The 27060-nt window shown below is 42.9% G+C and overlaps 1 long non-coding RNA gene across 1 annotated transcript; it reads right to left on the bottom strand.

Annotated features, from left to right (window-relative positions):
* Window positions 1-854: 854 nt before the first annotated feature.
* On the bottom strand, window positions 855-18453 carry LOC133252789 (uncharacterized). Its single transcript, XR_009738080.1, has 4 exons — window positions 18332-18453; window positions 17644-17725; window positions 12296-12359; window positions 855-1271 (listed from the first exon to the last, which is right to left on the bottom strand). It is a non-coding gene; the product is annotated as an uncharacterized LOC133252789 (long non-coding RNA).
* Window positions 18454-27060: the final 8607 nt, after the last annotated feature.

A 27060-nucleotide genomic window follows, 5' to 3' on the forward strand; every position in this document is an offset into this window, starting at 1 on the left:
TTTAATACAAGTGCATCGGAGACAAGGGAAGAGACAGGATCTGACTCATGTTTAAAGAATATCACTTCTGCTGCCGTGTGGAGTAAATTTTTATTTAATTTAACCAATTGTTTCTGGAGAGCATCCCAACAAATTGGCTTCTAGTTCTTGAAGCCATCACCTCCCCTTGCTGAATTTCACTACCTCATAGAACTTGGAACCCTAATTTTTGAAGGAGACAAACATTCAATTTCTGCTTTGGATTTGCATTAGAAAGAGACCTTAATTACTCTGATCTCTAACACCTCTGAGAAGCTGATTTGAGCTTTTCAGATGCAAAGAGTGTTAATTGGCTGAGGGGCCCAGCTGAGCGGAAACCCTCTGCCACCAAGTGGGTAGGGAGAATGAGGCTGGGAGATGGGGAGGGGGCTTAGAGAGACAGAAGGGGATGCCTCACATTTGTCAAGTTGCCTTGAGGTCTGCAGAGGGGAACAAGGGGAATCAACACACAGCAGTTTTCTCCTTGTCCTTCAAGGTGCAACTCACTCCCACTTACTCCAACAAGTTCCCCCACCCCGTCACTGTTTCCCCAACCCCAGGACTCCCCACCTTGCCCCCAAATGCTTCCTGGGTGGCCAGTGCCTCCCTGGGATCCTGGTTTCTAATCACAGCACTCCCCCTTGTATTGGACGGGTCGGTTAATAGGGCAGCTCTTCCACTCAGAGGACAAAGACCCATCTCATGCAGCTCTACATCTGTGCATAGCTCATAGTGGGTGCTCAGGAAATGTGAAATGAATGAATAGAACAAATAATAATCATAATGTTAATAATAACATAATAATAGAAACCATCATTTATACAGGGCTTCCAGTTTCTATGGTGTTTCCCTGATGGCTCAGACAGTAAAGAATCCACCTGCAATATAGGAAACCTGGATTCGATCCCTGGGTCAAGAAGACCCCCTGGACAGGGGAATAGCTACCCACTCCAGTATCCTTGCCTGGTGAGTCCCATGGACAGAGGAGCCTGGTGGGCTACATTCCATCAGGTCGCCAAGAGTTGGACACGACTGAGCAACTATCACTTTCACAGTTTCCAGTTTTTATGCCATTAGTCTCAGAGTTAGAAGACATTTAATCCTGTTCTCCAGTTTTTGCCAGAATACATGTCCTGTATGAATCACTATTTATAATTGTAGATTTGTGGGATCATTTAATATTTACCACCTCATGAGAACAAGATGCCAGTCTTCTTTATTCACCACTTGATCCGCAGTGCCTAGGCCAGCATCTGCCATATAGAAGCTCAATAAATATTGTTGAATGAGTGAAAGCTTGCAAACCTCAATTGTCAGGGAGCTCACTATCTCTTGATAGTCTTGTCCATCTTTGGCACCCTTTCTTGTTAGTTGTTCCTTTTATTGAAGCTACATTTGTTCCCTGGAGCATCTATCTATCTAGTCCTGACTCCTGTCCCAAAGACAGCTTCCTCTTCTAACCTGAGGCTGGAAGGCTATGACCTATAAATGTCTCTTCTTTAACCCCCTGTTCTTCCCTGGGTATAGCACAGCCAGTTCCTCCCTCATATTACTCAGCATCCAGTCACAGCCTTGTCCTGGTCTTCCAATCTGGACACAGTCCAGATTGTCCTGTTCCCTCTCACAGTAATAAGATGTATGTAAGGATGGGAGTCTCATTTCCCAAATTCTGAGAATTACATTTTTATTAGTGCAACCCTTTCAATGTGTTTACCTCTACCCTATTTAAATCAAGAGACAAGGCATCTGATATGGAAGGTGGGTTGACCAAACGAAGTCTTTTTATTCCTTTCTACAGGAATAGAAACTGGTGATGGTAGACATACAGTGTTCCCTAAAGAACTTTTTTGACTTTTTGGTAGGTTTGACACTTTTCATAATAAAATGTTGGAAAGAGGAAAAAATTCAACAGAGTAATTAAAATGGAATACTAAAGATATTTTAACTCCAAAGAAGATAAAAGAAAAAAAAAACAGTAAAATAAAATAGTACAAAAAGAAAGTAAACAATACAGGGGCTATTGTAAAGGTGGCCATATAAAAAATAATACTATATGTAGAACTAAATATTTCACTTAAAGGCACAAGTTTTCAAACTGGTTAAAAGAAAAATGGTTAATTAACTGCTGTTTACAGGTATCTGCTTTCTGTGGACACTGCTGTCTACAAGTGAGAGGAAGATTGAAAGTAAAAGGATAAAAAAGATGTACTATACAAAAGCACTAATTACAAGAAGGCTGGAGCAGCTATGTTAAAATCAGACAATACAGATGTCGAAGCAAGAGGTTTAATCAGAGATAAAGAAGTAAACTTCCTAAAGAAAAGGTGGTCAGTTCATCAGAAAGACAAAAAAAATTAATTATGAATATGGGCAGAAACAGACCTTCAAAATACATGAAGGAAAAATTGATGGAGAAAAAGATAAATCTACAATCATAGTTTTTACTCTCCTTGAAATTGGTACAGTTACTAGAACAATAATAGGATATAAAAGATCTCAACATTATCAAGCACTTTGACATTCAACAATGTAGAATACTTATTTTTGTCAAGTGCCCATGGAACATTCATCAGGATAGACCATATGCTGGATCAGAAAATATCAACAAGTGTTGATAAATTAAAAAAAAAATACAGAGTATGTTCTTAGATTACAAATAGTGATGAATATAAAGGTGTAGATTAAGAAGCTCAATGAGCTCCAAGAATAAGAAAAATGAAGAAAATGACATCAAAGCGTAGCATGACATAATTGCTCAAAAGCATTGATAAGGAGAAACTTTAAAGAGCAACAAGAGAAAAAAGACATGTACAGAGAACTCAGATGAGGACAATAGCAGATTTCTTATCAGAAACAGTATAAGCAACAGTGTCTTTGGATTCTGTATGATTTAAAAAAAAATCTGTCAACCCAGAATTTCATAGTCAGCAAAAATATTATTTAAAACCATTGGCAAAATAAAGACTTTTTAAGGCATATACATACTGAGGGAATTAATCATTAGTACATCCACACTAAAAAAAATTCCTAAAAGAAGTTGATTAGACAGAAGAAAAATGACACCAGATGGAATTTTGAATCCACAGAGAGTAATGAATAGTGTTCAAAATGGTAACTATATGGTAAGTATATGCAATATATATTTGTATTATTTTAAATTTTCTTAATGATATTTTACTGTTAATATGAAAATAACTACAATGTAATGTGAGATTTATAATATATGTAAATGTAAAATGCATAAAACAGTAGCTCAAATGTTGGCAGTAGAGAAATGGATGTATACTATTGTAAAAATCTTATAAATTAAATTATATATTACTTGAAGGGAACTGTGATAAATTAAAGATGTATTCTATAAACCCTAAAGCAACTACTAAAACAATAAAAGACAAAAAAGTGTTATAGCTAATAAATCAACAAAGGTGACAAATGGAATCATAAAATAATTAATGAAGAAGAGATAGGAAAGGAAGAAAAAGGGAATAAAGAATAGCTGAGTAAAACAGAAAAATAACTAGATGATAGATTTAAACCTGACCACATCAATAAGCACATGAATATAATAGGTCTAAATGCCTAAACCAAAGGGAAGAGATTACTAAGTTGCATAAAAAAGCAAGCCCCAACTATATGTTGCCTTTGAGGAAAACATTTTAGGGAATTCCATGGCAACCCACTCCAGTATTCTCGCCTGGAGAATCCCGTGGACAGAGGATCCTGGTGGGCTACAGTCCATGAGGTAGCAAAGAGTTGGACATGACTGAGGGACTAATGATATGCAGATGACACCACCCTTATGGCAGAAAGTGAAGAAGAACTAAAGAGCCTCTTGATGAAAGTGAAAGAGGAGAGTGAAAAAATTGGCTTAAAGCTCAACATTCAGAAAACTAAGATCATGGCATCTGGTTCCATCATTTCATGGCAAATAGATGGGGAAACAGTGGCTGACTTTATTTTTGGGGGCTCCTAAATCACTGCAGATGGTGATTGCAGCCATGAAATTAAAAGACACTTACTCCTTGGAAGGAAAGTTATGACCAACCTAGACAGCATATTAAAAAGCAGAGACATTACTTTGCTGACAAAGGTCCATCTAGTTAAAGCTATGATTTTTCCAGTAGTCATGTATGGATGTGAGTTGAGAGTTGGACTATAAAGAAAGCTGAGTGCTGAAGAATTGATGCTTTTGAACTGTGGTGTTGGAGAAGACTCTTGAGAGTCCCTTGGACTGCAAGGAGTTCCACCCAGTCCATCCTAAAGGAGATCAGTCCTGAGTGTTCATTGGAAAGACTGATGTTGAAGCTGAAACTCTAATACTTTGGCCACCTGATGCGAAGGGCTGACTCATTTGAAAAGACCCTGGTGCTGGAAAAGATTGAGGGCAGGAGGAGAAGAGGGCGACAGAGGATGAGATAGCTGGATGGCATCACCAACTCGATGGACATGAGTTTGGGTGAACTCCAGGAGTTGGTGATGGACAGGGAGGCCTGGTGTGCTGCGGTTCATGGGGTCGCAAAGAGTCGGACACGACTGAGCAACTGAACTGACTGACTGAGCGACTAACACTTTCACTTTCACTGTAGTTTGCCAACCCTAGTTTAGATATTTTTCGCAATATTTGTGCTAATTCTCAGCTCAGTCATGGTTGAGGAGCAGCAGTCCCACAGAACTGCCTTCTAGTCTTTTATTTTACAATGAATGAATGAGATCAATGAATGAAGTAGAGAAAGATGGTGTGGCTGGTGGGGTAAGGTTGGGGGGCAGGCACAAGGAATGGGCCTGCCCCCATAATAGGGCTGATCACACAGAGCAATTTCAACACTCAGGGTCACTGCACAATGTTCAGACACGTCTTTAGTTGGAGGAATGCTACTGGACCTGGTGAATGAAGGGCAGAGATGCTGCTCAACATCCCTCAATGTGCAGAATGGCCTCCACAGCAAAGAAGTGATCTGGCTCCAAACATCAACAGTGCTGAGGTTGAGACACCATAACTTAAGCATGACAATTTAGAAAGCCTGTTTAGGGACTTTCCAGTGCTAAGACTCCATGTTCCCAATGTACGGATCCCAAGTTCAATCCCTGGTCAGGCAACTAGATCTCACATGACTCAATGCAGGAGACCGAAGTTTGATCCCTCAGTTGGGAAGATCCCCTGGAGAAGGAAATAGCAACCCACTCCAGTTTTCTTGCCTGGAGAATCCCATGGACAGAGGAAACTGGTGGGCTATAGTCCCTGGGATTGCAAAGAGTTGGACACTACTGAGCAACTAACACCAGTGGTTAGGACCCTGCACTCTCACTGTGAAGGCCCAGCTGTGATCCCTGGTCAGCGAACTAGAGGATCCCAAAAGCCACATGGTGTGGTCCAAAAAAGATATTTTTTAGAAAATATAAAGACACAAATAGGTTAAAAGTAGATTGATGGGCGGTGGGGATGGGGGGGGGGTGAAGTCTATGCTAATGCTAGTCAAAAGAAAGCTAGAGAGATTATGCTAATATCAAAGTATATTTCAGGGCAAAAAATATTGCCGGAGATAAAGAAGGTCATTTTATGATTATAAGAGAGAATCAATTAATCAAGATAATATAATCCTGAATGTTAGGTGAATAATAATAAAGCTTGAAAATACATAAAGCAAAAGTAATAGAACTAAAAGGAGAAATAGAAAAATAAAAAATTATTGGAGATTTAAATAATCTCAAAAACTGATAGAATGGGTAGACAGAAAATCAGTGGGAATGTAGACAAACTTGAGCAACACTATTAAGCAACTTAATCCAAATGACATTTATTGAATACTCCTCCTAATAACAGCAATAGAAGAGAGCAAATGAAACCCAAATAAACTAAAGAAAGTGAAAAGTGAAAGTCACTCAGTCATGTTCAACTCTTTTCAGCCCCGTGGACTATACAGCCCATGGAATTCTCCAGGCCAGAACACATAACGTAGAAAAGCATTCTACATTGTAGAATGTAGAATCAATGAAACTAAAAGCTGTTTCTTTGAGAAGATCAATAAGAATGATAAACCTCTAGTTAGACTGGCCAGGGAAAATAGAGCAAAGATACATACTTCTAACATCACGAATAATAGGTGGTATCACTATAGACTCTCCAGATAATAAAAGGATAAGAGAACATTTTGAACAACTTTATGCTGATACATCCAACAATTTAGATGAACTGGACAAATTCCCTGTAGGACATAAATTGCCAGAGCTTACTCAAGGAGAAATAGTTAACCTGAAAAACCATCTGTCTATTGAAGAAATCGAATTTCAGTTCAGTTCAGTTCAGTCCAGTCGCTCAGTCGTGTCCAACTCTTTGCGACCCCATGAACTGCAGCACGCCAGGCCTCCCTGTCCATCACCAACTCCCGGAGTTCACTCAGATTCTCATCCATCGAGTCAGTGATGCCATCCAGCCATCTCACCCTCTGTCGTCCCCTTCTCCTCCTGCCCCCAATCCCTCCCAGCATCACAGTCTTTTCCAATGAGTCAACTCTTCGCATGAGGTGGCCAAAGTATTGGAGTTTCAGCTTTAGCATCATTCCTTCCAAAGAAATCCCAGGGCTGATCTCCTTCAGAATGGACTGGTTGGATCTCCTTGCAGTCCAAGGGACTCTCAAGAGTCTTCTCCAACACCACAGTTCAAAAGCATCAATTCTTTGGTGCTCAGCCTTCTTCACAGTCCAACTCTCACATCCATTCATGACCACAGGAAAAACCATAGCCTTGACTAGACGAATTTACAAGTTATAAAAACTTTCTTATGCTGGTGAATTCTACAAAACATTCATGAAAGACAAAATAACAATTTAACACAAATTCTTCCAAAAAGTTTTAAGAGTAGGGGAAAAAGGGGACGAAAAATTTTCCAATTCATTCCATGAAACCAGCTTTACTCTGATGCCAAAAACTAACAAAGGCATTATAAAAAAGAGAAAAACAGTTCAATAATTCCCTATGAACACAGACTGAATCCAACAATAGATTAAAAGGATAATCTGTTAGGACCAAATAAGCTTTCCCCCAGAAATTCATGGTTGGTTTAATTTTTAAAAGTTAATCAATGTGATTCACCATATTAACAAACTGAAAAAGAAAAACATTATTATCTCATAAATACTGAAAATGAATTTGACTAAGTCTAACATCCATTCTTGATAAAAAAAAAAAAAAAACTGTCAGCAAACAAGTAATGAAAGGACTTGCTTACCCTGATGAAGGACATTTATAAAATCTCAATAGATTTTTAACATTGTACTTAATCGTGAAAGACAATGCTTTCTCACTAAGATCAGGAATAAGACAGAGATATCCTTTCTTGCCACTTCTGTTAAACATTGTACTGGAGTTTTAGCCAGTGCAATCAGGCAAAGAAAAGAAATGAAACATCCAGACTGGGAATGTAAAACTGTTTACACATAATGTAATCATCTATACAGAAAATCTATTGGAATCTACAAAAAAGCTACTAGTAGTAATAAATTAATTTAGCAAAGTTGCAGGATAATGGATCAATTTATAAAATTAAAAGATGCTTGCTCCTTGGAAGAAAAACTATGACAAACCTAGACAGCGTATTAAAAGCAGAAACATCACTTTGCCAACAAAGGTCTATACAGTCAAAGCTATACAGTAGCTTTTTTCCAGTAGTCATGTTCAGATGTGAGAGTTGGACCATAAAGAAGTCTGAGCACCAAAAAATTTAGGCTTTTAAACCGTGGTGCTAGAGAAGTCTCTTGAGAGTCCCTTGGATAGCAAGATCAAACCAGTCAATCCTAAAGAAAATCAATCCTGAATGTTCACTGGAAGGATGGATGCTGAAGCTGAAGTTCCAATACTTTGGCCACCTGAAGAGTTGACTTGTTGGAAAAGATCCCGATACTGGGAAAAATTCAGGGTAGGAGGAGAAGGAGGAAATGGAAGATGAGATGGTTGGATGGCATCACCGACTCAATGGACATGAGTCTGAGCAAATCAAGGGAGATAGTGAAGAGCAAGGAAGCTTGGATTGCTGCAGTCCATGGGGATGCAAAGAGTTGGACATAGCTTAGAGACTGAACAACAACAATGTGTTCTATAATATGCATGAGCAACAAACAGTTGGAAAAAGAAAATTTTAAACTTACCACTTAATTGTAGTATAAAAAGATATAAAATACTTAGGAATAAGTCTGAGGAAAGTTGTGAAAGACTTGTACCCTGGAAACTATAAAATATCACTGAGAGAAATTAAAGAAAACCTAAAAAAGAAAAGAAGTTGGAAGAACCAATTTTGTTCAGAAATCAGTTCTCTCCAAATTGTGGTCTATAAATGCAATATACCCCCAATCAAATTCCTAACAGGACTTTTTGGCAGAAATTGATATGTTGATTCTAATATTCATACTAAAATGCACAGAGTCTATAATAGCTAACATAATTTTTGAAAAAGAAGGACAAAACTGGAGGGCTTACTCTACATGAAAGCAAGACTTATAAACATATAGTACTAAAAATCATGATTTTGGCATCAAAGTAAATAGATAAATGAGACAGAATAAAGAATCAGAATACAGTCCAGAAATATAAGTATACTGACAGCTGATTTTTGACAAGGGTACAAAGGAAATGCCGTGGAGAAATGGTAAATTTAACAAAGGCTAGAAAAACTGGATATCCATTTTTTTTTTTTAAACAAGACCAAAACCCCAAAGATGGATTTATATTTTATACTATATACAAAAATTAATTTGGTGGATCATAGAACTAAGCGTAAACTCTAAAACTATAATTTTTTTAGAAGGAGGCATAAGACAAAATCTTTATGACCTTGGATTAGGCAAATATTTCTTAAATATGTCACCAAAAGCACAATTCACAGAAGCAAATTTGATAAATAGGACTTGATCAAGTTATTGTTATGAGAACAAAAAGGTAAACAATAGACTAGAAAAAATATTTGTAATTCATATCTGACAAAGAACCTATATCCAGAATGTAGAACCCTCAAAACTCAGTAATATGAAAATTAGGAATCCAACTTAAAAATGGACAAAAGAGTTGAACAAATGCTCAATGAAAGAAGATATAGGGGTGGCAAATAAAAACATAAAAAGATGTTCATCATTAGTGCTTATCAAGGAGATACAAATTAAAAACTACAATGAGATATTACTCATTGGTGTTGAATATAATACCCTCTGGCTTGAATATAAAATGGTACTACTATTTTGGAAAATAATTTGGCATTTCTTCTCGTTTTTTAAAAACTATTTATTTTTGGCTGTGCTGGGTTTTCATTGCTGCTCAGGCTTTTGTCTAATTGTGGCGAGGGGGTGCTACTCTCTAATTGCTGTGTGCAGGCTTCTCACTGCAGTGACTTCTCTTGTGGAGCACAGCCTCTAGGGCATGTGGGCTTCAGTAGCTGTGGCTCCAAGGCTCTAGAGCACAGGCTCAATAGCTGTGTTTACTGGCTTCGCTGCTCTGAAGCTAGTGGGATCTTCCCAGATCAGGAATCCAACCCATGTCTCCTGCACTGGCAGGCAGATTCTTTACTAATCAGTCATCAGGGAAGCCCAGTTTGGCATTTCTTAAAAAGTTAAACTTATATCTACCATATGATCCAGCCATCCTACTCCTAGGTAGCTACCCAATACAAAAGAAAGCACACGCCTATTAAGACTTGAGCGCAAATATTCACAGCAATGTTATTTATCCGTCAACTCGTAAATGGTTAAATAAAATATGGTACCGTCACACAATGGAACACTATTCTGAAATAAAAGGGAATGAATTATTTCTACAAACACATGTATCTATCTCAAAATGAATCTTAGAATAATTATGCGTAGTGAAAGAAGCCAAACAAAAAAGTATATTTATTATATGCCATTTATAAAATCTTAAAAAAATGCAAGCTAGTCTATAATGACAGATAGCAAATCAGTGAGGATGGGGTTGGGAGGGAGGGATTTTGAAGAATGAGGAAACCTTTGTGAACAATGAATGTACTCTCTCTCTTGACTGTGGCAGCTTCATGTGTGTTGTGGATCTTAGACTTATCAAATTTATACTTAAAATATGTACAGTTTATTGTATGCCAATTATATTTAATAAAACTGTTTGAGTATATTTGAGCATTAGTAAGATAGGCATACACTCACACACACAAAATTCCTGAGTCCTGCCCTAGGTCTACTGATGATGTGGGCAGGAGGCCTATGATCACAGTTTTGCAGTTCTGTGTAGACTACAGAGGCCCCATCAAGGCTGAAAGGAATTCCTGTGACCTGCTAGGTTCCCCTCTTCTTCTCACTGCCTCCTGTGAAAGCCTCACCTCTCCTACTCCCTGTCTCATTCTCTGACCTCTAGCCAACCCAGCTATCTGAGGTTCCCTAATGGGTACATGCAGTTATGACCTTGAGCTCTTGCAGACACTTCCCTACCTGGAATACCCTTGTGCTCTTTTTCAGTAGACTAATTCCTACTTGTGTTTCAAAACCCTACTCAGGAGGCAGCTCCTCTGGGAAGCCTTCCTAGCCACTGCACTGTCTGTCTGAGGGTCCCCCACATATGCTTTTTACCCTGGGGACCTCTCTGAACTTTCTTTTCTTGATCTATAAAACGAGCTTAAGAATAATACTTATCTTGAAGAGTTGTTTCGAACTGGATGAGCTAACAGAAAAACTATTTCGTATACCTCTTGGTGTATATTAGACTTCAACAAATAGTGGGCACTGTCGTCATGACCATTACTGTTATTTCTCATCACTGGTGTCAGAGTCCTCGGAGCCTGTGCTGCTTACTATCCAGCACCTTGGTGACTGCTGTGGTCTTCCACCTCTGGATGGTGACTTCCCTGAGTGTGCCGCAGATGTTCACTTAGTTCAGCCCACAAGGATTTGTTGAGCACCCTCTGGGTGTCAGATCCTATCCCAGGTGCTGGGGACAAAGATTAGGAGGAAGAGAATGAACAGCAGAAGTGCAGGCAACGGGGAAGTGCCAGAGGAGAGTGTGAGGGGCACAGACTTCTGAATCATCTGCTCTGGTACATGTAGCTGTGTGGTGTCAGACAAGTTTGCTAACCTCTCTGTTGTTATTTCCTCAGCTCTAAAATGGGGATGAAAGATTACCTATCTTACTAGGTTGATGTATCATTTTACTGTAACAACACATATGTAGTTTTGCTCAAATGAGCTGGTATCTATAAAACACTCAAAACAAAGGCACTGGAATTGGCCATTAGCAGGGAATCCGAGGTGTGGAGAGAGTTGTTTTAGAGAAGGTATCAGCCCAAGTGCGGAAGTGGAAGAGTGAGTGAAGAGAAGAAAAATGTGATTTTGAATCCTATAGCTCTACCAATTCTTAGTGTGTTATGGGGAAATTTCTTAGAATCTGTGAGATTTAGGATTATCAACTGGGTTGATTCCTCGTTGATACAAACCCACTGAATTAGGACTAAACAAATAATTGTTGCCCTCTATTCAATAACTATGTAATGGATGATGAGAAAGGGTGAGACAGGGAAGTAGAGAGAGCTCCTGAGAGCTATTTGATAGGAACAGGAGGAGAAGAGGGCGTGGTAGAGGGTGTGCAAGGGTACTGAGAGGAGTGTTATCAAGTTGAGGAGAAGGTTCCCGCAGGAGGGAAGTGACTGCAGATACAGGAGAGAGCAAGGAGGACAGAAGGACAGAGCGAGGAGGAGGGACTGCATGCATGTACCATGGGAGGTAAGGGGTGGTCGTTGGTGCTCCTGCTGTGCATGGTCTCATCTCAGTGGAGAAAACTTGGCGGTGGAGGGTGTTGGGGAGGGCGGGAGAAGTGTGAAACAGCTCTCGAGAGTGTGGGGGAGGGTTACACAAGACTGACAGGCAGTGCTAAGCAGAGACCAGAATTTGGATGACTGCCAGTCTAGGGGACTGGGGAAGGGAGGCTGATTCACCTGCAGCTGCAGCCACTGGGTGGAGGACAGAGAAGGTGGAGGGAAGCATTGCTTTAGGATTGGGAACACTGGTCAGAGGGCCAGCTTGTCTCTGCTTGCTTGGGACTGTCCTGGTTTTAAAACTGAAAGCCCTACCTTCCAGAAACTCCCCCAGGGTGGTTGGTCACCCAAACAGGCAGGCAGAGTGGTGACAGCCTGGGTATCCAAGGGCTATGAAGTTGCCGGTTTCCGGGATTAGTGCCTGGATGGAGGGCTGTGCAAGGAACGGAAACATAACCTGGACACTCAAGATATGGCGTGGGGGGTTGGGAGGGAGGTTAAGGGCCTAGAGGTGTCACTCACCTGTCTTCCCAGGGCCTGAAGAGTGCCTGGTTCACTGCTGAGAGTCTAAATACTTCTCCAGAGACTGAAAAAGCAGACATTTACACGCTACTTTTAATTTTTTGCCATAGCCACACAACTTCTGCATTAACTTAATATTCTTCAAAATCAGCTCCCTAGTAAATATGTCTTAAAAGGAAATGATTTCTACCCTACATGGATTAAAAACAAACCACACACACTGCCACCAAACAAGTGTTGGATTCTAACTGGATCTGCCGCCTGAGAGAGGATCTGGGTCTGAGAATGCTCCTTCTCAGATAACCTGGGAGGGGTACCAGCATTAGGGAGGCATTTAAGATGTGTTGTGCCAGACAGATAGTTCTGCTCAGGGGGGATGGAAGACTCCAGAGGGACGCAGAACTCCTGGGGCACTCAAGTCTGTGTCCCTTTTCTACCTAGAATCATCTTGCCTACCTCATTTTGAAGAAGCTGTGGTGAGGTAGTGAGACTGCTGGTCCTCTAGATAGTCTTGAGAGTCAACAACAGCTGTGCATTTAAATACCGAGATGTCACTTTGGTGACATTTCCCATGTATAGATTCAGAGAACGTCGCAGCTGAAAAGATCCAGGAGGACTGAGCTGATCTGATGCCCCTGTCTCATCCCCACCTGCATTTTTCCCCCCAGAGGTAGAAACTGAAGCCCCAAGAGAACAAAGACTTAACCAGGGCCATGCAATTGGATCGGGGACTCACCCCTGCCCTCCCAACTCAGTCATCACCCCAAGTTGGCTGCTTTTCCCAATCCTTCCCCATTTTGCCTTCAGAGACAATTTTGTTTCTTAATTTCTGACTCCTTGTCAGCTGTGATTAATGAGGAAGCCTCCCACATACACGACTTTCAGCTGTACCCAGTTTACGACAAAGATTAGACCATTTAAGTCAGAATAATGCTATTTAGCAAAACTGGATTTACAGCTGGCAGAAATTAAGAAGATTAATTTAAAGGTTAAAAAAAAAAAAAGGAGGGGTGACAATCACAGATCAACACCTGAAAAATCTCACTGCCTGTACACATCCCTAATTGAGAAGTATGTGGAAGATTCCATCCGTGAAATTCAATTATCATGCAAGCCAGAGGAAGCAGCTTCCCTGGGGAAGAAACGAGGCAGCCCAAATCAAAACGACTCCACCTGTCTGTTTTCATGTCAAAAAAGTGAGAAAAACCTGCCTTGGTGAAGGTGAAATACTGACGATATGCATCAACATTAATCAAAATTTCCAGGGTCCCTTTCTGTAATGGGATTATCTCCCTAGCTCTTCTTTCAGAGGTCAGCCCAGAAAAACCTCCCAGGCTCCACAAAGTCTCTGGATACCATACCAAGGACAGAAAGGGTGCCACGGGCACCCCTTTCCTGTCATCCCCCTTCCCCCCAGCTTCCAGGCAAGACTGGATGGGGGCTGCAGACAAAAGGCACTCTCAAGCCCCCACACCTCTTCCACTGATTAGGGGCTTCTTAACCCAAGCAATCAGCAGAGAAAACTCGAGACAACTATAATGATTACAAATAAGCCAATGGTAATTGACCCGCCTTTTAACTGCAGGGAGAGGGGGTGGGGGTGGCAGATTCGACAGCACTTGCTTTGTCTCTCAAATGGCTAAGATACACCCAGGAGCACATTGCAACCCTGATCTGCAAAAGGGCTGGACGAAATTCCTTTTCTGTTAACTGTTTTGAGTGGTCGGGCTACAGTTCTTAGAGTTTTGCGGTTTGAAAAGTGCTTTCACATTCATCAACTCAGGAAACCCTGAGGTACTGTCTCCCATTATATATATAAGACCAAGGTTAAGTGACTGACTTCAGCTACTTGAAAGATAGTGATTGGATTCCAATCTCACATATGTTTGGTGCTATGCTGGTTAAAACAGAGGAAGGTGCAGTCTCTTTAGAAGCTCATGATTTGGAGGGAAGGACTAGACACAGACTGGGGAGATCATCACTGAAGGTCAAATGTGATATGATCATCAGAGCCAGTGCTCAGGGAGAGGTCAAGGATGGAAGAGCCTGCATAATGAAGAAAACATCCCCAGGGACAGGGGTCAAGTCTGTCTCTATTACCGCTGTAGCTCCAGTGTCTGGTCATAAATATACTCACAAAGTAGGTTTCAAATTATGTCTTGAATAAATGAATGAATGATGGTGATGCCTCTTGAGAGGGATGTAAAGAATTTGAGGGACTTGGAGGTGAGCAAGTGTGATGTGAAGTCATTGACCAGGGGAATGGAACATGCAAATTGTAGGATATAAAAATTACAATAATATTGGGTTTGATGAATCTGTGCTGAGTACAGACAAACTGGCTGATAGCAATGTGGTTTTGCTAATCTACTGAAATCAGCAAATCTTTGCAGCATTGTCTCATGGAGGGTGACAGGCAGGTCTCTGGTTCGTGTGTATCCTCTTCTTTCAAAGTCACTGAGACCATTGCTTCAAGAATCACCTGTGCCTCTTCCAGTAACTTAGAGCTTCCAAGTTAGTTCTCTCTAGGGATGATTTTGAATTCTAGTGGCTGGTCCCAGACTACAGCAGGACTTAGGGGAGAGGAGAAAATTCAACGGGAAGGGAAAAGGTCTGTGTTTAATTGGAGACTCGTGTTATTTTCAGTGTAATGAAAATCCATGAAGACAGCTCTTTCTGCTGACTCTCTTTCAAGTCCTCAGAACACTTATGAAGGGAACGTCTAGTGTCAAGGCAGACCCTGGTGCTACCCAGGATAAGCTTGCCGAGCTGGAGGGGATGGAGAACGTAGTCTCCAACCTAAACAATGATCTTCACATTTGTTGGAGATAAGGGGGCCCAAGGGGCTCTGGGTCAGTGTGAGAGTCAACAACTTTCTAGAAGCATGAGGCAGTGAAGCAAGTGTGCCTGCTTCTGACTTTCAGGTTCTCATTTCCGCCTCCAAGCTATAAATAAGAAGGGGTTTGTCAAGCTCTGATCAGGAGGGTTTTGTGGGAGAAATCTGATGTTTCTTCTCCATTGCAATTCCCCTTCATTTCCAGCCTCTGACCTCCATGGAATGTACTGTCTCCTTTGCCCTCAGCATCTGGTTAGATTCAGTCTAGGGAGGCAGCACAGGAGATGGGAGGGTGGAAGACAGAAGAGGTTAGGTATTTCTTGCCCATTCCTGTCCTGCTCTGGCATCATCTCTGTGGCAGGGTCTGGGTCCCTCCATGACTGCTTCCAGCAGGTAGCTTCAGCTTCAGCTCTTACGAGACTCTGCGAACACCATTTCTCCCCTCTACCCCTCCAGGCCTTGGGGTGGAATGACTCCTACTGTCATGAGTCTCTGGGTCCTTCACCATCCTATTCACATCCCTGCACATGATCTCTTTGCCAGAGTCTCTTCAGTGAAGGGATTTAGGGATCTTGCTGCCAAGATCCTGACTGAGAGGAGATTTCAGGCTGGAGGTCAGGGTTCCTGCCTTGCTCACCTCTGGACTCCTCTGGTCTGATTGCAGAGCCTGGTTTTAGCACCCTCAGGAAATAGATACAGAAGTCTTTATTCTTCAGGAACCTATATGGTTTGAGAGAATCCCTGTCCCCCACCTTCTCCCTCATTTCTCAGACTGTGAGGATGGCCCTTCTTCTGGGCTGCTTTGTGAAAGGGAGCCTGGGCACGTCAGGATGGGAAGTGCTTACACCTCCAGGGCCCTCGGCTTAAGGTCTTGGCTGCTGGTCCGGGTGGGCAGTGCCTCTATGTTTCACCCTCTGAAGCCCTGCCGTAGGGGCTCCAGAAATGACAAGTACATCACGTGGCTCATGTGGGGCAGCTGAAGAAAACTACAGGGTCAGTGAGGAGAAATTCCTCATTCTACCTTTAAGAATATCATGTCCAGGAGGAACCTGGTTTCCAGGAGAAGAAACAGCTGACTTTTAGGATGGGCTAGACCTGAGTTTGAATCCTGGATCCTCCTCTTACACCCTGGGTGGCTGTGGGCAAGTCTCTTGGTTGCTGAGTCCCTTTCCTCATATGTAGAATGAGAGTGAGAATAGCCACCAGGCCCCAAGGTTCCCATGAGGATTACACATGGTATAGATGGAAAGGGCTGGGGTGTGGGCTGGTCCTATGACCCACACGTGCTCATCCTCAGATCCTCCCCACTCGCCTCCAGTGCTCCTGGAGAAAGCAGTTTCCCCATCTCCACCTTTCTCTCTCTCTTACAAAATGAACTTCATAATTCTGTGCTTCCAATACAGCCTTTTACGTTACAATCAATTCAAACCCCCAATCCCTAATTCTGAGGAGGATCCAACGGTCCCTGAGATTTCTCTAAATTCTCAGGGCACTTCTTTAACCATCTTCACCTTTAGCTCTGAGTTAATCTGATTTCTGGATCATCCTTTTCTCTCTCCTATGTTGTTTCTTTCCTGTGCTGTTAATGAGATGCAACCCTTTCCACAAGTGTTGCAAAATCAGACTTCCCCAGAAGAGAAAAAAAAGCTTGCATTTTGCTAGTGCAGGCTCTGGGCTTCAACTCCTCAGTACGTGTCCTTTATTCTCCCCTTCCTCCTGATTGTCCTGGGAGCTCCAAATTCTCACTGTTGTGCTGAGCTCCACAATCTGGGGTAGCCCCTGCTCCCCAGTTCTGCTGCAGCCACCTGTCCTGCCTGAATCTCTCCAGTTTACCCAGGAGAACAGAAGGGTATTTTATCATGTGCTCCCCTCCCCTTTGAGTAGCCGCCCATGTACTCAGTACTGTTTTCCATCCGTGACATAACCAGGGTGGGGTGCTGCGAGATCTAAAACCTCTGCCACCAGAAAGACCCCCTGCTGTCTCTTTCTTCTACCTGTGCACCTCCTCAGGGTGCAGGGACAGAGATGGAGGGGAGCTGCCCTTCCCAAACCCCCAGTCCTGGACTGGAGCCCTAGCACTGTCATTCAGGTGCTGGGGACCTTGGGATGTTCTAGGCATGAAACACTCTTTTGAAAGCCTGCCTGGAGAATTGTTAGCATAGGCAAGCCAGGGCTGAAGGTAGACTTCTGTAAGAACGTGTGGTGAGACTGGGGCAGAGGGGAAAAGCCTGGGAGCCAGGCCACAGGCATCACCCATCATGCGTACATGATGGGTGAATGCACACATTCACCGCATGCAGTCAGGTGCCCTTTGAGCGCATGACCTGGAGACCGTCTCTGGGCCCCAGGGTCCTCACTGTCAGGTGACACTGTGGGGCTGGGCCGCCTGGAGCCCCAGCCCAGCACCCTGAGCCCAGCGAGCTGGCCGGAGCACTGGCATCCTGGCACAGGAGCCGTGAACACGTGCTGTCATGCAGAGCCTGTGTTTTCTCTTGATCATGCTTTCTCTCACCTTGTCCTTGTGTCACTGGATAGGAGCCCATCTGTCACACTGAGCCATCTGCTTCCTCTCCTGCCATCTCTCCTGCCCAACTCTAAGTAAATTAAAAAACAAAGAGGCAGGAAGCCGCTGACAGCCGCATTTATCCTCATCTCTATGCTTGGCAATGGGAGCCGAAGGGCCAGCTTTATGGGTCTGAACTAAAGATTAGTTCAGGCTGGTGAGAAGGGAAGAGTCCCATGGTTGTGACATCCTGACCTGGGACAACACCCCAGGTGGCGTGAATGTGGGCTGGGGCTGAGGAGGAAGGGATTGAGGTCACATGAGGGCAGTGGCAGGACACGAGCTTCGGAGCCAGGCAAAACTGGTTTGCTGCTCAACACTGGAGTTTGGAGAGCTCCCGTTCCAGCTCTGCCTTATCAGTTACTGACCTCATAGAGAGACTAAGCGAGCATCACATAGATTGATAGCAGGCATACACCAGTGTTCCAAAGAGAGCAGGTATTTCTGGAGACTCAGGGTAGGCAAGAGTGAGGATGGGGTAGGCAGGGAGCCCCTTGTCTAGGAAAAGGCATTAGGGAGGAGTTGGTGATCTGAGGCTCCTTTGTGGGCCTCAGTCTCCACATCTATAAAATGGGACTAGGACCGCTGGGCCAAACCCTAGGAAAAGTTTATAAGGAGCGAGAGAAACGGGACAAACCTGGAGGATGTGTAGGTCAGAGGAGCAGGAGACCCAGCCTGGGGACTGCTGCTGTGGCTTCTGATGGGATGGCTCTGTGGCAAATTGTGTAACTGTTTCCCTTGTTTACTGCCCTCCTTGTGAGATCATGAGTGCCCCACCTCACTGACATCGGATTTGGCCACGTGACTTGCTTTGCCACTGAAACTGAGGGGAAATGCCATATGCCAGTTCTAAGTAGCAGCTTTAAGAGCTGTCAGATACTTCTGTTATCGTTCTTTCCCTTCTTCCATGGGACTAAAGTAAGGTGTTCTCATCTAGTACGGATCTTAAAATGAGAATGGAATGGAAAAGAGCCAGAGCTGACCCACAGTGGATATGTATGTGAGCTGGAAATAAATATTTATTGTGAGTCAATGACATTTCAGAGCTGTTGGCAAAAGTTGACTGATTTAGCCCCTTTCAAATGCAAGCTGGTCCCAAACCCCATCTTGGAAAAGGGATGCTGCCTGCTCCTGCCTGGGTTCCTGCAGTCTCTGGTTTTCTCTATCTATGACTCTCTCTGGGTCTCAGTAATTTTGCCTGAGAAATGATTGGTTGTGGACAGTTAGGAGTCAACTAGGGAGGGGGAGAATGGAGAGCAACACAACTGTGTCATCCCAGCTAGAGACTGTTTCTTCTGCTTGCCGGTAGGAGCCCTGATACTTATAATCACCTCCAGAGAAGGCAGAGTAGCATCTAGAGCCAGACCAAGCAAGTTGTCAGGGGAATACTTTCCAGGCATGCATGGTTCTATCTTGAGGAACAGTCTGGGGAATAAGTTTACTTATACTACCAGGAATTTTTTAGTGCCCCTTATAAATTACTGCCCAGAGAGCTGGTTTATTCCTTATTCTGGTTCAGAGCATGGCTGGCCCCATTCTCAGGAGGAAGGCATGTTGGGATGGAACATAGATGTGGTTTGAAGTGGATCCAGTCACACAGAAAAACCAGCTCCCATTCTGGGCATTGGATGGGGGGGCATCTGTCACAGCTTTACAGGGGTCAGTCCCAGAGGCCCCCTTGAGATGATATCCTTGCTTTTGAAGATCAGTCAGGTAATGTTCAATATGGTGCTGGTAAACCAACTGTATCAGGATCACTTGAGAAGTTTACTGAAAATGCATGTTCTAGCATCCCATCTACTGAACCAGTGAAGCCTGAGGATCTTCATTCTGATGTTCTAATCCAACACCTCAACACCATCGCAGATGGAGAAAGAAGAAGCTGAGTCTTGTGACCCTCAGGTACTCACTAGCCCCTCTGCAGCCCTTGAAACAGATCCCACCCCTCCTAGGCAGGAAGGTATGATCCAGGTGGACTGTCAGCAAGTCCAACCTGATGGGGAGGGGATGCTGCTCCTGGAATAACACTGCGATGTGTATGGAATTTATAATCTGGCTATTTCAGCAAGTATTTGTGTACTTTGCTGAAAGCTGCATTTTCAGATCAATTCTGCATGCGTCTCTTTCAAATTATTATTGTAAGCTTGCAAAATTGAATTTATTACTGATATAAAAATAATAAGCTCAGGAATCATTCATTACTTTACTTTCTATTCTCAGGAGTCAGCTCAGTTTTTGAAAAGTCAGGAAGGTCCACAATAACCCCAGGTTTCCTAAGTAAGGGACCTGGGATGAAGTAGGAGCTCAGTAGAGGGACAAATTGGGGGGACATGGGACATACTGATTTTGTGGTGCATGTGGAATCACCATAGGCATATTGGCAGGCAAAGGCCGAGCAGGTCTAGAGCTTAGGAGAGAGGACTGGTTTGAAAGCAAAAAGTTAAAACTTTTAGCACAGGTGAGATGGTTCAGAGACATTGTTTTCTATGATAAATGAGATCAGGCATCCTCAGCCCCTTTGCCTGTTAACAGAAAACAGGGGTCGGGTAAGGAAGGAACGGGCTTCCCAGGTGGCTGAGAGGTAAAGAATCCACCTGCCAATGCAGGAGACTCAGTATCTATCCCTAGGTTGGAAGGATCCCCTGGAAAAGGAAACGGCAACCCTCTCCAGTATTCTTGCCTGGGAAATCCCATGGACAGGAGCCTGGTGGGCTGTATACAGTCTATGGGGTCGCAGAGTCAGACATGACTTAGCAACTAAACAACAGGAACAGGGAAGGAAGGGTGAGCGGTGAGAGGCTGGGACAGATGGTTTATAAATTTCATCAGCACCAACATTCTGCTGCTCTGTGCCACAAACATTTGTGAATTTAATTCAACAGACCCAGTCACTGTGCTAAGCACAACTCAATCCATCCACTATTTACAGATACCCTTATCCGGCTGCCCAGTCACACCAGATGACCTCCAGGTCCCAGAAAAACTAGATCGTTTCACAAGGCTATATCTTTGGACATGCTGTTCACTCTTCCTGGAATTTCACCCTAGGCTTTCTCCCCTGAGAAATTTCTCCCTAACCTTCACTTTAGCTTTAATGTCACTTCCTCCAGGTGCTGCCTGATTTGTGCCTGCATCAAATCTAGCCCTTCCATCTAATAAACACTTAACAGAGACACACTGCGCTGTCATCACTGACCCACAAGTGTCTTCCTCAATAGGTTGTGAATTCCTTGGGGCAGAGTCTGTGTCTGGTTTATCTGAGGACCTAGGACACAACACGTGCTCAACAAGTGCTAAATTGCTGAAGCAGTTAGCAAAGGCCCCAGTGTCCACAGGAGAGCTCAACTGGAGGGGTTATTATTCAGAGGAGTTATTATTCAGAAAGGTTATTCCTCATAGTCCCTGACTCCCTGCTCCCAGGTGAGGACCCTCTTTCCCATGGAGAGTCCTCAGAGAATCAGTGTGTCATCACTTCAACACTACTAAGTGTACAGCAGCCAGTGCCACCACCAAGAAATGCCTCTGTCCTCAGACAGTTTCCTGGATCCTAGGCCTTTTTCAATTCATCTCATTTTCTCAAGCCTGCTGTGTGTTGGGCTTGACTCCTAGGAAGCTGAGATAGACCAGATCTATTTCTTGCCCTGGAGAGTTCACATTCAGGTCAGGAGTTAGGCTCAAATGACTTGTAAACAGAGCTCTGGAGGTTTGATGGAGGGAGGTCCCCACATCGGAGGATGTCGTTAGGCAGGGTCAGGGCAGGGAAGGCATCCAAAGCAGAGGGAGCAGCATGAACAAAGTCTTGGTATAGGGAATGGTTATTTGGCTGGAGGGGAACCATGTGAAGCAAGCGGCTTCAAAGGTAGACTGGGGCCAGCTTACAGGAGGAAGGGCCATCAATGCTAAGAAAATACATTGTCCACGGGGCTCCCACATGTGGTTATTCAGATGTGTACTGTACAAAGCTGTCATGTCTTAGGGTGCCACTTCTCTTGTAAGCAGTTTAATTATTCTGAAATTAGAAAATATTATTATTATAAATTTTTTCACTCTAAATATGAGTAGCATAAATATTTTCATGACAATTTTCTGGCAGATGGAAGTAAAATATCTTGTTCTAACCAGGTTGATACCTATTGTTCCAATTCTACTTTTGAAGAAGAAATGTGTCTTATAATCAAAAAGCCTAGTTTGTAACAATTAGGCTGCAGAATGCAAACTCAGACATACTCTAAAAATACCCACTTTTCATTTTCTTAATACCAATTTGACACGATGTTTTCTGTAAAATTACTAGTATAAGTAAAAGGATGCAGGAACCAAAATCAGTATGCAAAATGCTTTAAAGCATCAAAGGAAATAAAACATTCCTTGAGGAAAAATTAAATGATGATGTTTAAGAAGAATACGTTCTTGATGCTAAACAAATTAGAGACCAATGATGCCAACTTCTCTAAAGAGGGGAACATGAAGAAAAACAATCAGAAAAAGACTCAATTTAACATGAATCCATGATTAACCCATTTGCGACCCATATAACATTTCAAAGTCGTTTTCTTTTTAAAAAGAAGAAAGTTTTGTAATGCTGAAAAATATCATGGCCTTTCATTCTTCCAAATGACATATGTAGTTTGAAGAGTTGTGATGAGCTTGAACAACTGTAACTCTGTGAAAATTTACAACAAATTGATCGCTATGCTATTGATGAAGCATCGATCTGTGAGGAACTAAAACCTTAAACTGCTTTTAAAGTCTCCTTTTGCCACTTAGCAATACACTTGAATCAGTAATTTACTGGATGCTTTCCTGAATATTTTTTGCAGCTCTCAGAATATATTTAACTTTGACAACATTGGTTGCCAGTGGAGAACATAGCTTCTTGAGATTAAAATGTATTCTATCCAGAATCAAGACCAGAGTATGACCATTGGGTTTGTCAAAAAGATATTAAAACACAAAGACAAAAAATAACAGGAAAGATGCCACATAAGAAGCGGGAGATGGGTGCTTGCCTCATCCCTAGGTAAATTTTATAAAAAACAATTGGTCAAATAAATATGGATTTTAAATTACTCAAGATTTACAGTGGGTCAAATCTAATGATCATTTCTAGAGAAAACAAGATATGTGGGCAAGTAAGCATTAAAATGATCATAAATACTTTTTTCTGTGAAAGAAAGATGCCTGTCTTGGCTTGTGCTGTGCTTGGTTGCTCAGTTGTGTAGCCCACTGGGCTCCTCTGTCCATGGGGATTCTCCAGGCAAGAATACTGGAGTGGGTAGCCTATCCCTTCTCCAGGGGAACTTCCCAACCCAGGAACTGAACCAGGGTCTCCTGCACTGCAGGCGGATTCTTTACCAGCTGAGCTACCAGGGAAGCCCATGTCGTGGCCTATATGTCCATAAACAGCAGAGGTTGGTTCATTTGGGGAAACTGGTGCCAGGGGACTGGGAAAAGCGAAGCAGGAGGGGAGGTCCCTGTTATGTAGTGGCATCTGCTGTGAGCACCTGGACTCCATCTGGCTGGGACCCTGAGGAACCATGAGGAATGCACGCCATGGGGCGGAAGAAGGGAGTATTTCTCCACTGGGGTCCATGCCCCTTGGGTCAAGAGTTGTTACTCTTGAATTACTCTTGAATTAACCCTCTTGTACTTCAGAGTTTGAACATTTGTCTTAATGATCTCTGTGGCCACATCAGAAAAGTCCTAGAGCAGAAAACAGAAGACACAGGGTAGTTCTCAGGTGACGTTTCAACAGGGCTTTTTGCCTCAGAAACAGCTGCAGTAAACAAGTGGCTAAGAAGGGTGAAGTGGGGTAGGAGATATATCTGATACAATGTATAACAACTTAAGAACAAATGATTTTAGTGTACCTCTAATTATTGTGAATAAAAACTCAAATTTTCTATTTACTTTGACCTTTTAATTTTGGTTTAATGAACACATGGTACACAAATCTTAGGTGTACAGCTTAAGTATTCTTTTATATTCTAAAACTGATTTATTTAAAAAATGACTTTGTTGTAATTATTAGTTTTAAAAAGTAAATAAGTGAGTGATAGTCGCTCAGTTGTGTTCAACTCTTTGCAACCCCTTGGACTGAGCCTGCCAGGCTCCTTTGTCCATGAAATTCTCCAGCAAGAATACTGGAGAGGGTTGCTATTTCCTTCTCCAGGGGATCTTCCCGACCCACAGATCAAACATAGGTCTCGTTGCAGGTAGATTCTTTATCATCTGAGCCGCCAGGGAAGCCTACTATTAAGTGACTTTTCTAAGTATAAAGACAGGTCAAGTTAAAAAGTATCAGCAGATACAAACCTGACTTTGTCTTATAATCGACAGACAATACATTAGAATATGTAATGAATCCATATACCTTTTCCAAAGGAAAGTAACAATAAGATTATAAAATATAAAAGTAGCTGCTGCTGCTGCTGCTGCTAAGTCACTTCAGTCGTGTCCAACTCTGTGCGACCCCATAGACGTCAGCCCACTAGGCTCCTCTGTCCCTAGGATTCTCCAGGCGAGAATACTGGAGTGGGTTGCCATTAGCAGAAGTAGCAATAAGGTTATAAATGACAATCATCAATCAGATGAAATAATTTAGATGGAGTTTGCCTCTCTCAAGATGGGAACTGGGCGAGTGATCAGGAAGGAAATACAATGTGCTTTTAACTTTGTATGAAAAATAAAGTTCAGTTCCACACTGCTGAACATAGTTCTGTTTTTGCTAAATAAATCCTCTTCTTCAAATTTCTATCCGAATTAGTGTACCTATTTAAAACTGTACTTGGGTGAGGGGCGGCTTGTTCTAATTTGCATTAAGGTGCCTATGGACTTCAGTGGGGCCTCTGAGGGACAGTGCTGTGTGTCTTAGGTAGGGAGGACACTGCTTCACCCAGTGGGTGAGACTTGGATAATTGGAGCCAAATTGACTTTTTGTAATTGAGTGCTTTTGAAGACTCAACTTGGAGAATTTGACATTTTAAGGGTCCTTATAACAATAAGGGGACATTTTAAAATCAGGGAGTCTGTATGCTTAGCTTTTGGAACATTGAAATTCCTTCCATTCCTCCCTCCCTCCCTCCTGGACCTTCTTTAAGGTGTTCCTACTAGACAACATGTGGAATCAGAGGGTAAAGAGTAAAACTAAAGCAGGTACCAGAGCAGGGCTTCTCAACAGAGGGATGACTGATGTTTGGGGCCAGAAATCCTTTGTTGGGGTGGGTAGGGGAGGGCTGTCCTATACAATCCAAGATATTCAGTGGCATTCCTGGCCTCTATCCACCAGATACTAGGAGCAATCCACCTGCCCCTTCACCCTGTGTGGCAACCAAACCGGCCTCCAGACATTGCCAAATGTCCCTGGGGGGCAAGGTAGCCCTCAGGGCTGAAATGAAAACTTCACCAAATGAAAACTGGTGAAGGATCTGTTTGTGCAGCTAATTATTTTTAGTGCTTCTTCCCATAAGCTCCCATTTTCTATACTTTCCTTAAAAAAAAAAAATATATATATATATATATATATATATATAATACTATTTCCCCTGTTGGAGAATTTAGTGAAAATCACAACTTAGGGGCCTTCAAGATAATGTAGCCAGGCCAGTATCCGAGAATGCCCAATTTCTGAATGTTGGAGCTGAGCAGTGAAGATCTGGAAGGGGAGTCAGGAGAGTCAGTGACTAAGCAGATTACACTGAAGAAATAGAAGGTGAGCGGGGAGGGAGTAGAGAGAGAGGCCTGAGGAGCCCCGAATACGTCCACATAAGAGGGACTATGGTGTGAGACACTGAAGCTGCCACATCTGACCATGACTTTGGCTGCTGCCTGAGAGAAATGGCTTCTGCTTCACTTCTGCCTTCCAAGAATTCCTCTCTTCAGTTCAGTTCAGTCACTCCGTCATGTCCAACTCTTTTGCGACCCCGTGAATTGCAGCACGCCAGGCCTCCCTGTCCATCACCAACTCCTGGAGTTCACTCAGACTCATGACCATCGAGTCAGTGATGCCATCCAGCCATCTCATCCTCTGTCGTCCCCTTCTCCTCCTGCCCCCAATCCCTCCCAGCATCACAGTCTTTTCCAATGAGTCAACTCTTCGCATGAGGTGGCCAAAGTACTGGAGTTTCAGCTTTAGCATCATTCCTTCCAAAGAAATCCCAGGGCTGATCTCCTTCAGAATGGACTGGTTGGATCTCCTTGCAGTCCAAGGGACTCTCAAGAGTCTTCTCCAACACCACAGTTCAAAAGCATCAATTCTTCAGCTCTCAGCCTTCTTCACAGTCCAACTCTCATATCCATACATGACTACTGGAAAAACCATAGCCCTGACTAGACGGACCTTTGTTGGCAAAGTAATGTCTCTGCTTTTGAATATGCTATCTAGGCTGGACATAACTTTCCTTCCAAGGAGTAAGTGTCTTTTAATTTAATTAATGGCTGCAGTCACCATCTGCAGTGATTTGGGAGCCCCAAAAAGTAAAGTCTGACACTGTTTCCACTCTTTCCCCATCTATTTCCCATAAAGTGATGGGACCGGATGCCATGATCTTCATTTTCTGAATGTTGAGCTTTAAGCCAACTTTTTCACTCTCCACTTTCACTTTCATCAAGAGGCTTTTGAGTTCCTCTTCACTCCCTGCCATAAGGGTGGTGTCATCTGCATATCTGAGGTTATTGATATTTCTCCTGGCAATCTTGATTCCAGCTTGTGTTTCTTCCAGTCCAGCGTTTCTCATGATGTACTCTGCATAGAAGTTAAATAAACAGGATGACAATATATAGCTTGACGTACTCCTTTTCCTATTTGGAACCAGTCTGTTGTTCCATGTCCAGTTCTAACTGTTGCTTCCTGACCTGCATACAAATTTCTCAAGAGGCAGGTCAGGGGGTCTGGTATTCCCATCTCTTTCAGAATTTTCCACAGTTTATTGTGATCCACACAGTCAAAGGCTTTGGCATAGTCAATAAAGCAGAAATAGATGTTTTTCTGGAACTCTCTTGCTTTTTCGATGATCCAGCGGATGTTGGCAATTTGATCTCTGGTTCCTCTGCCTTTTCTAAAACCAGCTTGAACATCAGGAAGTTCACGGTTCACATATTGCTTGGAGAATGGAACTCTAATCCCACAAACCCTACAGGGAAGGAGATTCTGGGAAATGTAGTTGCCAGTCTGATGATAATGGGAGCAGTGGTTGCAGGAAGATCCAGAAGAGTGTCAGCTTGGCATCCATACACATTGCTTTCTCTAAGGCTGATTTCTGAGTAGAAACAGTAAGGACAGCACACTCCCACCTGAAACGATGCATCTCTCCTGGGTACAACTGAGGACAAGTTCACTGCTCACTCCTCCTGCCAATAGAGGAAACA

Source organism: Bos javanicus, chromosome 8 (assembly GCF_032452875.1).
Source record: "Bos javanicus breed banteng chromosome 8, ARS-OSU_banteng_1.0, whole genome shotgun sequence".
Lineage (NCBI taxonomy): Eukaryota > Metazoa > Chordata > Mammalia > Artiodactyla > Bovidae > Bos > Bos javanicus.